Here is a 14,386-nt window from a genome sequence, read left to right as displayed (position 1 = left end):
GACCATGTTGTCTTTGCATCCAGTGTGAACTTGAGTCAAGAGGCAGTAGGTGAGGAACAAGCATGGCAGGGAGGGTTTGGCTCAATGCAAACCCTAATGATCGATGGGGGCTACCTGGAAAGTGGCGAATGGGGACTGGCAGAAAAAGGATTCCAAGATCTCAGTTCCAGAGTAAGAGGGCCACGGTTGATTGTTGACTCTGGCACTAGGGAACCCACACACTTACACACACCCTCAATCCCTGGCAGTGTGGAGTCAGACTGATTTGGGTTTATATCCATCCGGTTTTTCCATTTGTTAGCTATATGGCAATTGGGTAACTTACTTTTATTCATTTATTTAAAAAGTATATTTTATTTATTTATTTGAAATACAGAAAGAGAGAGAGAGAGAGAACACACAAGCAAGGGGAGCTGCAGGCAGAGGGAGAAGAAGAAGCAGGTTCCCTGCTGAGCAGAGAGTCCTACTTGGGGCTGGGTCCCAGGACCCTGGGATCATGATTAGAGCAGAAGGCAGATGCCCAACCAACTGAGCCACCCAGGCATCCTACATAATTTACTTTTAGTTTCTTCTTTTGAAAACTTGAGATAAAATCTACACCAAAGAACCCTTGTGATAAATAAAGTTAATATTTGTAAGGATACAAAAATTCCAAAATATTAATTTTTATTTCCTTCACTAACACTTCTGCCATTCTTTTAATCAGCTGTATTAACAAATTCTGGTCTTGGCTCTCTTTAGTCATTTTCTCTTAAATTATTGAGACTTTGGTTATTTAAAATTTAACGAATGGGGCAGCCTGAGTGGCTCAGCGGTTTAGCACCGTCTTCAGCCCAGGGCATGATCCTGGAGACCTGGGATCGAGTTCCACATCGGGCTCCCTGCAAGGAGCCTGCTTCTCCCTCTGCCTGTGTCTCTGTTTCTCTCTCTCTCTCTCTGTGTCTCATGAATAAATAAAATCTTTTTTTTAAATAAATTAATTAAATTAAATTAAATTTAATGAATATTTTTTTTCCTCCATGATGATTATTTGGAGCAGATCATATAGCTTTCTTCCACATAATTCCTCACTTCTAACATGCCATTAATTATAAGATGTCTTGCTTCGAGTTTAGAAGATAGCCTTTAATGGCGGTGGGAGGTTACACATTCAGATTAAATGTACACACCAGCTGTAGTCAAAAATTCCTAATTTTCATAAAGGTCAAAGGTAAGATTTCTAAAAATTCAGCAAACAAGGTAGTTTCCCCACTATTTGTTACCTATCAAGAAACAAATTATATAAAGTAATACTATGCTGGCCAACGTCTATTTTCTTTAAGATGTTTAGGTACAAATGGTACAAATCCCCCATACACTTTTCAGGGACCATTCTAGCTTTACTTGGTAAAGCACCACTGGGATGGCCTATAGAGAGTGGCCTTGGAAATAGCTGACCCTGCAGGACACATTTCTGTCTAGGCCCTCCATTCTCACCAAAATGCGTTCCTGTCCTCAGCCCTAACCATATGTCCCATGAAGCAAGGTAATGGGTTTTAAAAGACCTCCACAGTTGAAAAGCAGTGATCCAGTCCGTACTATATCAGAACATAGTATCACCCTCTCAGGGTGCAACCTCGAGCTTCAACAAGACCTGAGGGTATGGTGTGATGACTGAACTCTTTGATTTTAGATTTAGTCATCTAATACCAAAGACAGAGTCTAGCACAGATACTCAATACATTTGTCAATGATAAATTCATGGCACAAATGCCACATTCATTCCTGTGCCCAAGAATGCCAAAATGTTCAGATAATGAAGCAATGATGCAGTCAGTAATTAGAATACCAAAAATTTTAACATCATACATAATCAAACCTAGAAATTCTACCTTATTTAGTCCTATTATAACAATCAACTAATTTGATTATTTCTATCTCTGACTTAAACTCCCAGGCTGGACTTAAGATTTGCCTGGACTTAAGATTTTAATGAATACAGTATTGGTGACCACTTTTAGGATTAGTACGTTTTCTTCAATTTTGATATTTAAGGGGTGCCTGGGTGGCTCAGTGGTTGCAGGATGGAGTCCCACATCAGGCTTCCAACGGGGAGCCTGTTTCTCTCTCTGCCTCTCTATGTCTCTCATGAATAAATAAATAAAATCTTTAAAATAAATTTTGATACTTAAGATTAAAGATTTTAAATTGTCAATTTCCTGGTTGTTACCACAGTGCCCTATAGCACATACCCTATAATTTTCAAGATACAGGTCACAGAGAGCTGAGTGATATCTAACCCTGACTTTTACTTAACAATTGTAATGTCATACATCAGACTCTGAGTAAAAATTTTTGCCAAACAAAAATGGTATTTGTTACACTAAAGTTTGACACATTAAGATCAGCCAGAATTTCTCATATTTTCTCTCCCCAAATTCTCTAATATAATTTTATTTCCTGATACTAAAGCATGCAGTTTGTTCAATGTAAAAGCATGAGTGTGTTATTTTTGTCACTAGAGGGCAGGAAATTAAAGTACATTATTTCCAAAACCCTTTAAAGATAAAAGTATTATATTTGGGGAATCTTAGTGATTTTCTAAAGTGAGAAAATAATCTGGTAAATACATTTAATCCTAGCAAATAATTCATAAACACTAATAAATATAACAAATAATGAGCTCAATTATTTTTGTTTTAATAATTTTTATAGGAAAGAAATACATATTTCTATTGGATGATAATCTCAAGAATGAACATTTCTCCTAACACAATGTCTTCTGTTTAATATTTTCATTTGCTGTAAAAAAACAGTCCCTTCTTTCTGCTATGATTATTCATCATCCAATGTGTTTCTTTTCTCAGAAGTTTATTTAATCTTGTTAAATGTTCAGCTAGTGGTTTAAATTTTATCTTTTTAAAAATTATTTTTTTATTTTTAAAATATTTTTTTAATTTATTCATGAGAGACACAGAGAGAGGCAGAGGCACAGGCAGAGGGAGAAGCAGGCTTCACACAGGGAGCCCGACGTGGGACTTGATCCCGGGCCTCCGGGAGCACGCCCTGGGCTGAAGGCGGCGCTAAACCGCTGAGCCGCCCGGGCTGCCCATGGTTTAAATTTTAAATTATGGAACTCTGTCCATTGATTTCCAGTCACCTTCTGGATGGCTTTCCAGGTGTTCATCAAATAACTGGCTCACCTGTGAATAACTCTTTGCACGAGACCTTTAGGTAAATACCCTGAGAGGTGTTTGCACACCTAACATTTCTGGAAGTATCCACTACATGGAACAGACAGAGCTGTCCTTTCTTACATCCCACAAATTCAAAACACGAGGCTAAAGTTAGAAATTCAAATAACAAAACAATAGGAAAATGATCACAAGAGGAATCTGTGGGCAGAGAATTCAAATCAGGTGATTTAAGGCTTCCACTGATCACTTGTCTCAAACCTAGTGTGGTGGACAGAATAATAGCCTCTTGGAACCTATGAATATGTTATCTTCCATGGCAAAGGGCTTGCAGAGATGATTAAGGCTAGTGATCTTAAAATGGAGAGATTTTCTGGATTATCCAGGTGAACCAGTTTAGTTCCATGAACTCAAATTCAGAGGAAGGAGGCAGAAGGAAGGGAGCCAGAAGCAGGAGATGGAAGACAGAGGGGAAGCCAGAACAGAAGCGTGAGAGGAGACTGACCATTGCTGGCTTTGTAGAAGAGGCAGGGCCACAAGCCAGCAGGACCTGTGAGTGGCCCTCAGCTGAGACAACAACCTGAATGAGCAAGGAAATGGATTCTCCCTTAGAGCCTTCAGAAAGGCACACAGCCTGCAGAAACCTATATTTTAGTTCAGTGAAACCTGTGTTGGGCTTTTGATCTACAGAACTGTAAGGTAATTTATTTGTGTCAGTTAGCTGTTACATTTATGGGAATTTGTTGTGGCAGCCCGAGGATGCATCAGGTCACTACTGAAGGGATGGGAGCATTGCCCTTTCCAGGTCCCATTCAGTGCCTTCCTTAGTTTTGCATTCACAGATTCTGGAACGTCATGTTTTTCAGCTTACCTACAACTTGGCTAAGCCTTTCTGTAGGAGACGGTACCTGAGTCTTGTAGGAGTTAGCCAAAAGAAAAGGGAGTCGTTCCAAGCAGAAGGGACAGTGACCAGAATTATATGCCTATGCCGTGTGGGAAGGAAGTGAAGGCTGCCCTGTGTTTTGAAGCATAAAATGAGGCAGGGCACACAGAGAGTGAGGCTGAGGAGGTAGCCCAGAGCCAAACCAGGAAAATAAATACCATGTTAAATACCACCTGAAACTGTGGGCAACGGGGAGCCATTGGTAAACTGGTGGGCAGAATTTTAAACAATGTTTAAGATTGAGCTAAAAGAATAGTCACTTATGAAGCACAATCTCTTTTTTTTTTGCCAAAATTAGATGCTTTTATTTTATTTTTTTATTTAAAAGAATAGTTTAATTGAACACCAATAAAACTATTCTTTTAAATCAAAATAAAAGCATCTAATTTTGGAAAAAAAAGATTGTGCTTCATAAGTGACTATTCTTGTAGCTGTCAGAAAAAAGAAAAAGATGCATGGGAAATATTAGAATATTCGTGCAGAAGCTCAGGTAAGATACAATGCTGACCTAAGACATTGATAGGAAGGATGGTTGTTTGAGGATGAATCCAAAAGGTATTTAGCTCATGAAATCAGCAGAACTTAGTAACTGATTAGATATGAGCTTTGGGTGAGAGTAGGGCCATGCCTAACTCTGAGAGTCTGAGTAAATGGTAGTATCTCCAACAGAGATGAAAATATATAAAAGGAGGAGGAAAAGAATGTACTATTTTGGGCAAATACTATGGAATTTGAGATGTCTATGGTATACCAAGGATGAGCTATCTAGCACTCAGCTGGACTTTCGATCTGAAATTCAGAGATGTCTTTTATAAGTATGAATATGCAAGTTATCAATGTATGGCAGATGGGGAGTTGTGAAAATACTAAGTGGCAATGATTCCCAGAAAGAATATGTAGAATGAAAAGAAATAAGAATCTCAAGTTAAACCTTTGAGCACACAATATTAGAGCCATGGAGAGAAAAAAGAACCCACAGAGGGACCAGAAAAGGAAAAGAAGTGGGTAGAGTATGGTGTAACCGAAGTTAAAAAAGAAGCGAGATTCCAGTAAAAGGAGGTGGCTTGCAGTAAGGTAAGCCCTACAACATGTCCTCGAATCCAGCATTAAGGAAGCCATGGGTGATGGCACTCCCTGTAGCACAGGCAAAGTTGAAGCCAGTTACAGAGGAATGAGGAGTATATAGCCTATGACAAAATCAAGAGTGCTATTTCTTCCTTAATATTGATTATATTTTAGCTCTGACATCTATTCATTGCCTTACCAGGATATGGAATCTTGCCTGTTTCATTAAAACTAAAGTTTGCTGAGCAACCTATTTAATGCAATACAGTGATAAAGGAAACTATAGAGAAGACAAAGTTACAGGAATATGTAGGGTTTCCCTTAAGGAACAGAATTAAAAGGCAAAATAATGCATAATAAGAGCAATAGTTGGTCTTTATTGAACATTGTCAATGTGCTAGGCACTAATTTCATGAACTCTTTTCATCTTTATAACAAACCATTAATAAGTCATGATTATGGTCCTTGTTTTTTTGTTTTTTTCAAATGAAGAAACTTAAGCACAGAAAAATTATGTAACTTGCCCAAGGTCACTCACCTAGTAACTATTCACATAAGAATTCAACGCTGAGAGATATGTCTCCAGAGTGTGTGCATCTAACTATTATAAACTGCAACTACAAGAAAAAGTCAAACAAAATAGGAGTCAGGGAGAGGAAGCAAGAAGCACTTCAGGTGTTCAGAGGAAAGAGAGTAACTTCTGCCTGGGGGAACCAGAAAGGAGTCCATGAGGATGTGGACATTTGGGTAAACCTTAATGGACACATGAGGACACTGTGCTGAAAGTGAGGGCAACTAAGCTAAGGAAGGTAGATGATCAAAGGTCCAGAGGTGGAGATGGGATTGCACGTGGGATGCACAGAGCAGAACCGTGTCTGATTTGCCGTAAAAAGACAAAGAGGAGAGCAATAGGGCTAAAAATGAAGTATGGCCAGAATGTGGAAGAAGCTATTAGGCTTTTTAAAAGTCATCCCTCTACCAAAAAAAAAAAAAAAATCTACAAATGATTTTGAAAGGGTTAAGAATATGATTGGTATTATATTTTTGGAGGGATAAATTCAGTAGCAATGTTTAGGGAGAGCTAAAATACCATCTCTCTTTAATCCCGTGTACCTCCTCAAATTGTCTTATCAGAATTATTCAGAAATTTGTATTAGTCTCCTATGTGAAAACATAGTACTGTGAAAACAAAGTACTGAACTTGGTGTTTTAAAACAACACATATTTATCCTTTTATGGTTTGGGAGGTCAGAAATTCAAAATGGGCTGAAATCAAAGTGTTAGCAGGGCCATACTTCCTCTAGAAACTAGGGGAGAATCCATTTCCTTGCTCTTTCTGTTTCTAGGGTTGCATTTTTGCATTCTTTGACTTGTGATCCCCTCCATCTTCAAAGCCAGTAGTGTAGCATCTTGCTTCAGTGGTCACATTGTCCTCCTTCTCAGTTGCAAATCTCCATAAAATGTTATGCCTCGGGCAGCCCTGGTGGCTCAGCGGCCCTGGTGGCTCAGCGGTTTAGCGCAGCCTTCAGCCCAGGGTGAGATCCTGGAGACCTGGGATCGAGTCCCATGTCAGGCTCCCTGCATGGAGTGGAGCCTGCTTCTCCCTCTGTCTGTGGCTCTGCCTCTCTCTCTCTCTCTCTCTCTCTCTCTCTCTCTCTTGCATAAATAAATAAAATCTTTTTTAAAAAAATGTTATGCCTCATTCTTGTAAGAATACATCTGATTGCATTTAGGGCCCTGCTGGATAATCTAGGATCATCCTCACCTAAAATCCTTAATTTAATCGCATCTGTGACATCCTTTTTTGCCATAAGAGGTAACACTCACAGTTATGTTCTAGAGATTAAGGCTTGGATATCTTTGGAGGCCATTATCCAGCCTAGAACAACATCCATTTGAAACAATAATTCCAGATCCTTTGGCCTGTTTTTCCTCCTTGTCCTTAAGTGAATGAATGAATGATGACAAAAATATTATCATCCAATTAGAAGAGTGGTCCTGAATTAGCAGTGGGATATGGGGAATATCCACCCCTGTGGCGTTACAGGAAGGAAGGAAGGAAGGAAGGAAGGAAGGAAGGAAGGAAGGAAGGAAGGAAATATTGACATCATTTGGTTAGTGAGATGCCCACTACAGTTCAAATGGAAGTGGATGATTTACTTAGAAAACATATTGGTGGAATGGTGAATGAGACTACTATTCAGGTATATTAGAGTACAGATACTGCCATCACCTAGGACCAAGCTGGCTGAAGACAGAGAATTTGACAGGAAAAATCAGTGAGGAAGGGCTAGTATTAGGGCACGAATCTATTATAGGACCAAGTACAGAGCCACTAGTTGCAGCTGAGGTACATGGAAAGGAGAGGAGTCCTAGGCTGAAAGAAGTTCTGAAAACTTGGATGCCATGAAGAATGGATTTATGAAGAAGAGGTTAGTTCAGCCCCTGTCATGATGATCAGAAATTCTGAATGTGAAATAACTAGTTTGTGAAACTTTACAACATAATTGGCTCATCTTTTGCTGTATTTTCTCTATTTTTCACAATTTTTTGCAAAATTTGATTTTTTTCTTCTTTTTATGTTGCTGTATGCAACATAAGTGCACAATGTCTAATAATTGTGAATCAAAAAGGCAATTAATTTGTACTAAGGAAATGTTTATTAGTGAAAAAATATTGCTAGAGGAGATCAAGCCTTTGGGGATTGAATTACAATGATCTTCCATAAAGCATTCATTTCATTTGGGCCAGAATCAAAACTGGAAATAAAATAGTGGCTTTCTATAAATACCTGAAGAAAAATTTAAAGAAATTCTCTTCAGCTGAAATGCATAAGATTTTACCATATTGATAAATCCCCAGAATGGAAATGGGAGGTACCTACTTTGGACACCCATAGTAGGATACTACTATGAAGATGTTTGCATAGTAGATGTTTCCGTCAAGGTCCTGGAATTGGACAGACAACACCATCAGCTGGGATGTTTGAGGAATCCTTTTTGGTTGAGGAGTTGTTTGCAGTGGCATAAACAGGGTTAAGGGAAGCAACAGGAGGTGTTGAAGCATGCTCAAGGACTAGCAGCAGCTGAAAATCATTACCACCTACAGGCCTGAAGGGCAAGAACAGGGAGGCTTTCCTGGAACCAGAAGTGGCCAAGGCCTTGGGAGGCAGAGAATAATCACATCAGCCAATAACATATACTTTGGTAAGGCTGGGAAACTTCAAGAACTAAAATGTAAGCAACTTTACCCCTTCTCCCACAGTTACAGCATGTAATATCTTGCCCTGAGGTGGAAGTGTTGGCCACAAACCAGAACAAAGACAATCGTTTTTGGAGATCGCTTTTTAAAAATTCTGTCAATATAAGCCAGGCACAGGAACTAAGGTGCCTCTTATCAGCCTTCTGTTTATCAGAGCTCTGTCTGGTTCGACACAGACTGGAAAAGATTAGAGCAGGGGCGCCTGGATGGCTCAGTGGTTGAGCGTCTGCCTTTGGCTCACGATCCTGGGATCAAGTCCTGTACTGGGCTCCCCACAGGCAGCCTGCTTCTCCCTCTGCCTATGGCTCTGCCTCTCCTTCTGTGTCTTTCATGAACAAGGAAGAGAATGCACATTATTTCTCATGTCTATAGCCCCATGTGGGGAGATTCAGTGCTGAGCATTGCTAAAGGTGAGCCTTGATGCAAAAGCTGGGGGGAGCTTGGTCATCCCTCTGGGCAGCAAACAATTCCTGTAAGACTTGACCCCCAAAGAGAAGAGTTATCCCTGGAAGGTGATATAAAAGCTTTCAAATGGGGTACCTGGGTGGCTCAGTGGTTGAATATCTGTGTTTGGCTCAGGTCATGATCCCTGGGTCCTGGAATTGAGTTTTGCGTCAGCCTCCCCGTGGGGAGCCTGCTTCTCCCTCTGCCTGTGTCTCTGCCTCTATGTTCCTCATGAATAAATAAATAAAATCTTTTATAAATAAATAAATAAATAAACAAACAAATAAATAAATAAATAAATAAATAAATAAATAAATAACTTTCAACAGGAAACACTTTTGCTGAAGGATTCCATACTTTCTAAATGGGAAATGTCAAGACTGGAATATTATTTTTATTGTCATTATTATCACTTCTGCTGGAACAAGCAAATCATCACATATGGACTGTACAGCTGAACAGTATTTTCCAGCTTTTCAGTTCCTCTGTCAGTCCCAAAATAGGTAATTACAGAAGCAAATGAAACCCTTTATACAATCCAAAGGTTTGGAGGGAGTCATCACCACCTACACACTGGGCAGCAGGTCCTGTGGGAAACATTCAGTGTGAGCCACATGTGAATCAAAGTGGAAACCGACAGCTTTGGTTCTGGCTTTGGAACATATGGTGCGGTAAATTATCAGCATGCAGTCTATAATTAAGGACACAGTTTCTCAATAATAATGCCTAAATGTGCATGTACTCAGCTGCACATTACCTTCTGGAATGGAATCAGATATGGTCAAGCCCTGGTCTGAGGCAATGCTGATGCTTTGGGGAGTGTAGTGAACAGCCCCTGAATTATAAATGCCTTCCTCGCCTGCCCCCCTAGCCTGCAAGTAGCCAGCAGTACTTTCTCACCCACGTGTTTCATATCTTGTATTATGTGACCCATCATCTTGGCCACAAGAAAATGGGATCAGGGCCAACATCTATGAGCAACAGCTTACAATATGGTTTAGCCCGAGAACCTCACAGAGGCACTTTGCACTAAAAAGTGTCAATGCAATGCAATAACATATTCTCTCTAGAGAAGTCTCAATGGAAGCAGAAGCCAGGCAGCAGAAGCATCCAGGAGCAGACACAAACTGTGATATGGAATGCAAGAGAACAGTGAAGAAGGCAGTAGGAGGTGACAGAGAAGCTGTAGTTTGGCATAAAGCACAGCAATAGAAACTGAAGGTCCAGAACTGTGGTGTAATTAAAATAGAGAGCAGAGAGGGATGGAGGTCTGAGGCTGGTAGAACTCCTGCAGTGGCCTGAACAGCCATGAATGACCCTTCACTTCCTTAAGTGCCTGATTGTGAAATTGCAGGTATCATTTCCCTCTGTATCCTTACAAAAACTCCTGCCACCAAGGATGCCTCTGTGAGATCAATGAGCAGGTGGTGTCTCTGAGCAAGTCTCTGTGCTTGGAAACAAAACAACTTGAAACAAAACAAAACAACACAGATTTTGTATTGAAAGCACATTCGTACAAATGAAGGCCATCCCCATCAGGAGTGTTCTTTTTTGCACATATAGGCTAATGACAGAAGAATATAGGGCTTGGAGAAAATTAGACTCTAACACCAAAGCAGCAGTCCATTTCAGCTCTGCCCAACCAACTGAATACTGACCATGTGTCAGAAACTGTGCTAGGATAAAATTGGTCACAATTTGGGGAAATCATTGCAAATAACTTGTAAGATAGAGGAATGCTTACAGATTTTAATTCCTGCCAAGCATAACACTATAATATTTGCACCAATACAACCTTGACCATCAGAAATGCATTAGCTTTCTTTATGCTTATATAGGACCTTGCAGGCATATTAGACTGTGTGATGCTGGTCACCACTTCTTAGATCTGGGGTGTCAAGGGGGCCTGGTATGGCCTTTGGGTAGATGTACCCTCTGAACAGCATTATCTTAGACTCAAGGTTGCACAATTTCCCCACCTGTCCATCAGTGAAATAACAAAAAGTAATCTCTTTTGATTATAATTGTTAACATATACCTCATTATGAAGAGCAAGCAAAGGAGGACTTCCACCAATTTCTGGGTAGAAACGCCCTGTAGTTTGCAATGGAAGCAATTCATATTTCACAGGAGAAGGCAGCTAGTTGACCAGTCACTCACAAAATGGCAGTAAGTGGTGAATTCCCCAGCAGCAAGGTTAGGCCTCAGTTTTGCAGACTCACATAGATAAGTGTCTAGAGTTGAAGGCCAACTTCCTAATTTACATTAACAGTGTCACCACCAGGTGGCAGGCAGTTCACATCTGCTTAAATAAGGTCTGTCAAGCGGGGAGGTGCATGAAAGGCCAAGTGGTTCTTAACAGATCAGAGGAGGCGGGGGTAAAGGGTACACTTTTATGTTTTGTGGCATCAGGCTCTATTATCTCGCTGCATCCATCTCTAGCATGGGCAGATTTCTGCCTGGCAGATGGTCTCTTTCATGGACCTGACAGGACACCTTCTCTTCTAAACAGGGTTTGGATGAGCACTGTCACCTAGCTCTGGCCTCCCGCATCCCTTTTTTATGTTACAGGCCTGGAATTATTAATTTTGTTGGCCACTGACTCCTCTGGCAGCCTGACAAAGCCCATAAATCCCTTCTCAGAAAGGTAATTTTAAATGCATAAAATAACACACAGGATTATAAATGAAACCATTATAATGAAACATAGTTCAATCCACTCAGGTTAAGATCCCCTGCAACCTGACCAATTTATATAATCTTTCTCCAAATCTGGTGAAACTTGCAAAAATAAATTCATATTTCTGCCTGGCCTCTCTATTATTGTTTAGATTGCCTTAGTTAGAGTTTGGCAAATTTCCAACTCTTCTGTTCTTCGGCTGTACAGTCACAGACCATTTCCTGGTCATGTCAACACAGGGCTCAACGTGTGGCTGCCAAAATCCATCATTTCTTCCCTCTCCAAGTCCTCGGGATTTGGAATGATAAGGAGAAAGCCTCTCTATCCTCCTGAGTAACAATACAAAGTAGAGAACTAGCAAGAAGCAATGCAGCACAGTGAGATAGCCTAGAGATGGAACCCCCTAATTGTAGCCTGCCTAATGTATACTAAGCACCTGCTATGTATCAAATTCTATACAGAGATCCATTCCCTGCTCTCCAGTATGTCTGGAGTCAGAAAACTTGTTTTGCAATTCAATCTCATCTCCCAAGCAACTCCGGGCAAATCACCTAACCCTGTGGGCTTCAATTTCCTCATGTGTAAAATATGTAAATAACAGCCATAGCTCTGGAGATTGTTGTGAACGAAATAAGTAAAAGATGGATATGAAAGTGCCATGTGTTTGCAGATTGGGCACCGAAAGTACAGACACCGGGGTAATGTGGAAAGCCTAAATTCAGCTCTCGTTGATTACTGTTGAGCAGACCTCCATCCTTTTCCCGACTTTCTTCAAGTTCAAGCATCAGCATCTTTTTTTCTTTTTTAAGATTTTATTTGTTTATTCATGAGACACACAGAGAGAAAGGCAGAGACACAGGCGGAGGAAGGGGCAGGCTCTCACAGCCTGATGCGGGACTCAGTCTCAGAACCTCCAGACCATGACCTGAGCCAAAGGCAGGTGCTCAATTACTGAGCCACCCACTGCCCCTCAAGCATCAGGATCTTATCCACTCTCAGTGTAACCCACAATTAAGAATTGTAGGATATAATTCATTCTTTGTGTGTGTGTGATATAACTCCTTCTTATAATATAACTCATTCTTTAAAAAAATAGCAACTTGAGGGGCACCTGGCTGGCTCTTGGTTTCACCCTTGGTTTCAGCTCGGGTCAGGATCTCAGGGTTGTGGGATGGAACCCCATGTCAGGCTCTGTGCTCAGCAGGGAGTCTGCTTAGATTCTCTTTCTCTCTCCCTTGTTCATGCTAAATAAATAAAGAAACAAACAAGCAAACAAAATCTTTAAAAAAAATAATAGCATCTTAAAATATCTGTGGTCCTCCTAGGATATTTCAGCCCAAAAAACAATAGTGGTTGAGCTCCAGGATTAGAACTACCTATTATTGACGTCTCAGAAACTGAGGTCCCCAGCCTTAGGGCTATTCAAGCAGGAGCCTGATGTGTCTGTAACATTTCTTATGAAGATTTGGTCTCTGTGACTTGGACTCCAGGAAGCCAACCAACAACCTATACTGTTTTTGTTTTACAGATTTCCTCATCAGAACTTTTGGAAGATTCATCTGCATTTGCTCTATGCTAGGGTTTTCCTTCCTAGTCATCCTTTCAAATTGCCTCCCTACTTCATCTCTAGGTCATGGGTGGGTGACAAACTACACTCACATGTAAAAAAAACAGGCATAAGGCCCAGAACCTCTTCTTCCTATAAACCTGCCAAACATACAGCAACTATGTAGAAGTTTATCACTGAAATCTAAACCCTGCTATTATGAGAGGACCTCCAGCTCTTTTTCCTGGGCTCACTATATCAGACTTCCTTTGGGGAGTGAAGAGGTGGCACAAGCAAAAAATGTTTTTTTTTTTTCTTTTTCTTTCTCTCTGAAATACAAGAGAAAACCTATTATTACTCCTCACAGACATCTGATAACCTTACTACAGTCCTCACCACTTATTCATGGGAAAACTCTCTCCTATTTGACATTAATTCACAGGAAATAAATTCTACTAGCTACATCAGACTCCCAGAAACTACACATTTTCTAGAAATGTTGTTAAAAAGTCAGAAAATGTTCTTGTCCTAAAATTTTGAATGCACCAGAGCAGCTTCTATGCCCATGGAGCAGAAACACCTGTTCCTACCTCAGCATTCCCGCCATAGCTGTTATCACTGGGCTCCTCCTATCCTTCAGTTCTACAGCGTTTATCTCTGCAGCAGGTATGTAATGAGATTGGCACTGGCCAGAGGAGGATGAGTGAGACACAGTCCTTGCCCTCTAAGAATTTACTGTCTTGGTACAGTTTTCCATACTGACATCACCACACATCAGTTATGAAGAAATTTTTACCATCAATGGTACCATTACTGACCTACTGAAGATAGTGGATAATTTCCTTTCTTCTTTATATAACTTAGATCACATGTAAAGTCATCCTATAGTTGCATATAGATCATTCTGATTTGCTTTCTAAGTGAAATGGAAATAGGTGGAGTTACAGTGACCAAGATTTTACATGAAGGATATGCGAACATCACATTTCACAGAGAGAAAGAGGGGAATGAGAACAGCTGCCCTGGCACATGGAATGCTGTGTTGACCTTGATAATTACAAGAAAGTGAAGACATAGCTCCTGGCCTAGAGGATAATATATAAGTAAGAGCTAAATTACGGAGTTTTGACAATGGAACTGGGAGAGAGCAAAACGCAGGGAGGAATGACTTCATATTAATCTTGGAACATTTTGTAGAAGTGGGGAGACTTCAGTGTTTGGGAGGTTTTGACAGTGAAAGTCATTAGAGACAAGTATATCAGAGAGAGGAGGCT

At 40.4% G+C, this 14,386-nt stretch overlaps 1 long non-coding RNA gene across 1 annotated transcript in view; it reads left to right on the top strand.

The window, feature by feature from the left end:
• The window catches only part of LOC111093201, a 69,254-nt gene that overhangs the window by 36,375 nt on the left and 18,493 nt on the right, over positions 1-14,386 (top strand). The window lies entirely within an intron of this gene.

This window comes from Canis lupus, chromosome 29 (assembly GCF_011100685.1).
Source record: "Canis lupus familiaris isolate Mischka breed German Shepherd chromosome 29, alternate assembly UU_Cfam_GSD_1.0, whole genome shotgun sequence".
NCBI classification, from domain to species: domain Eukaryota; kingdom Metazoa; phylum Chordata; class Mammalia; order Carnivora; family Canidae; genus Canis; species Canis lupus.
Note: the sequence above shows the minus strand (reverse complement) of the source record. Positions and strands in the feature narration are given on the sequence as shown.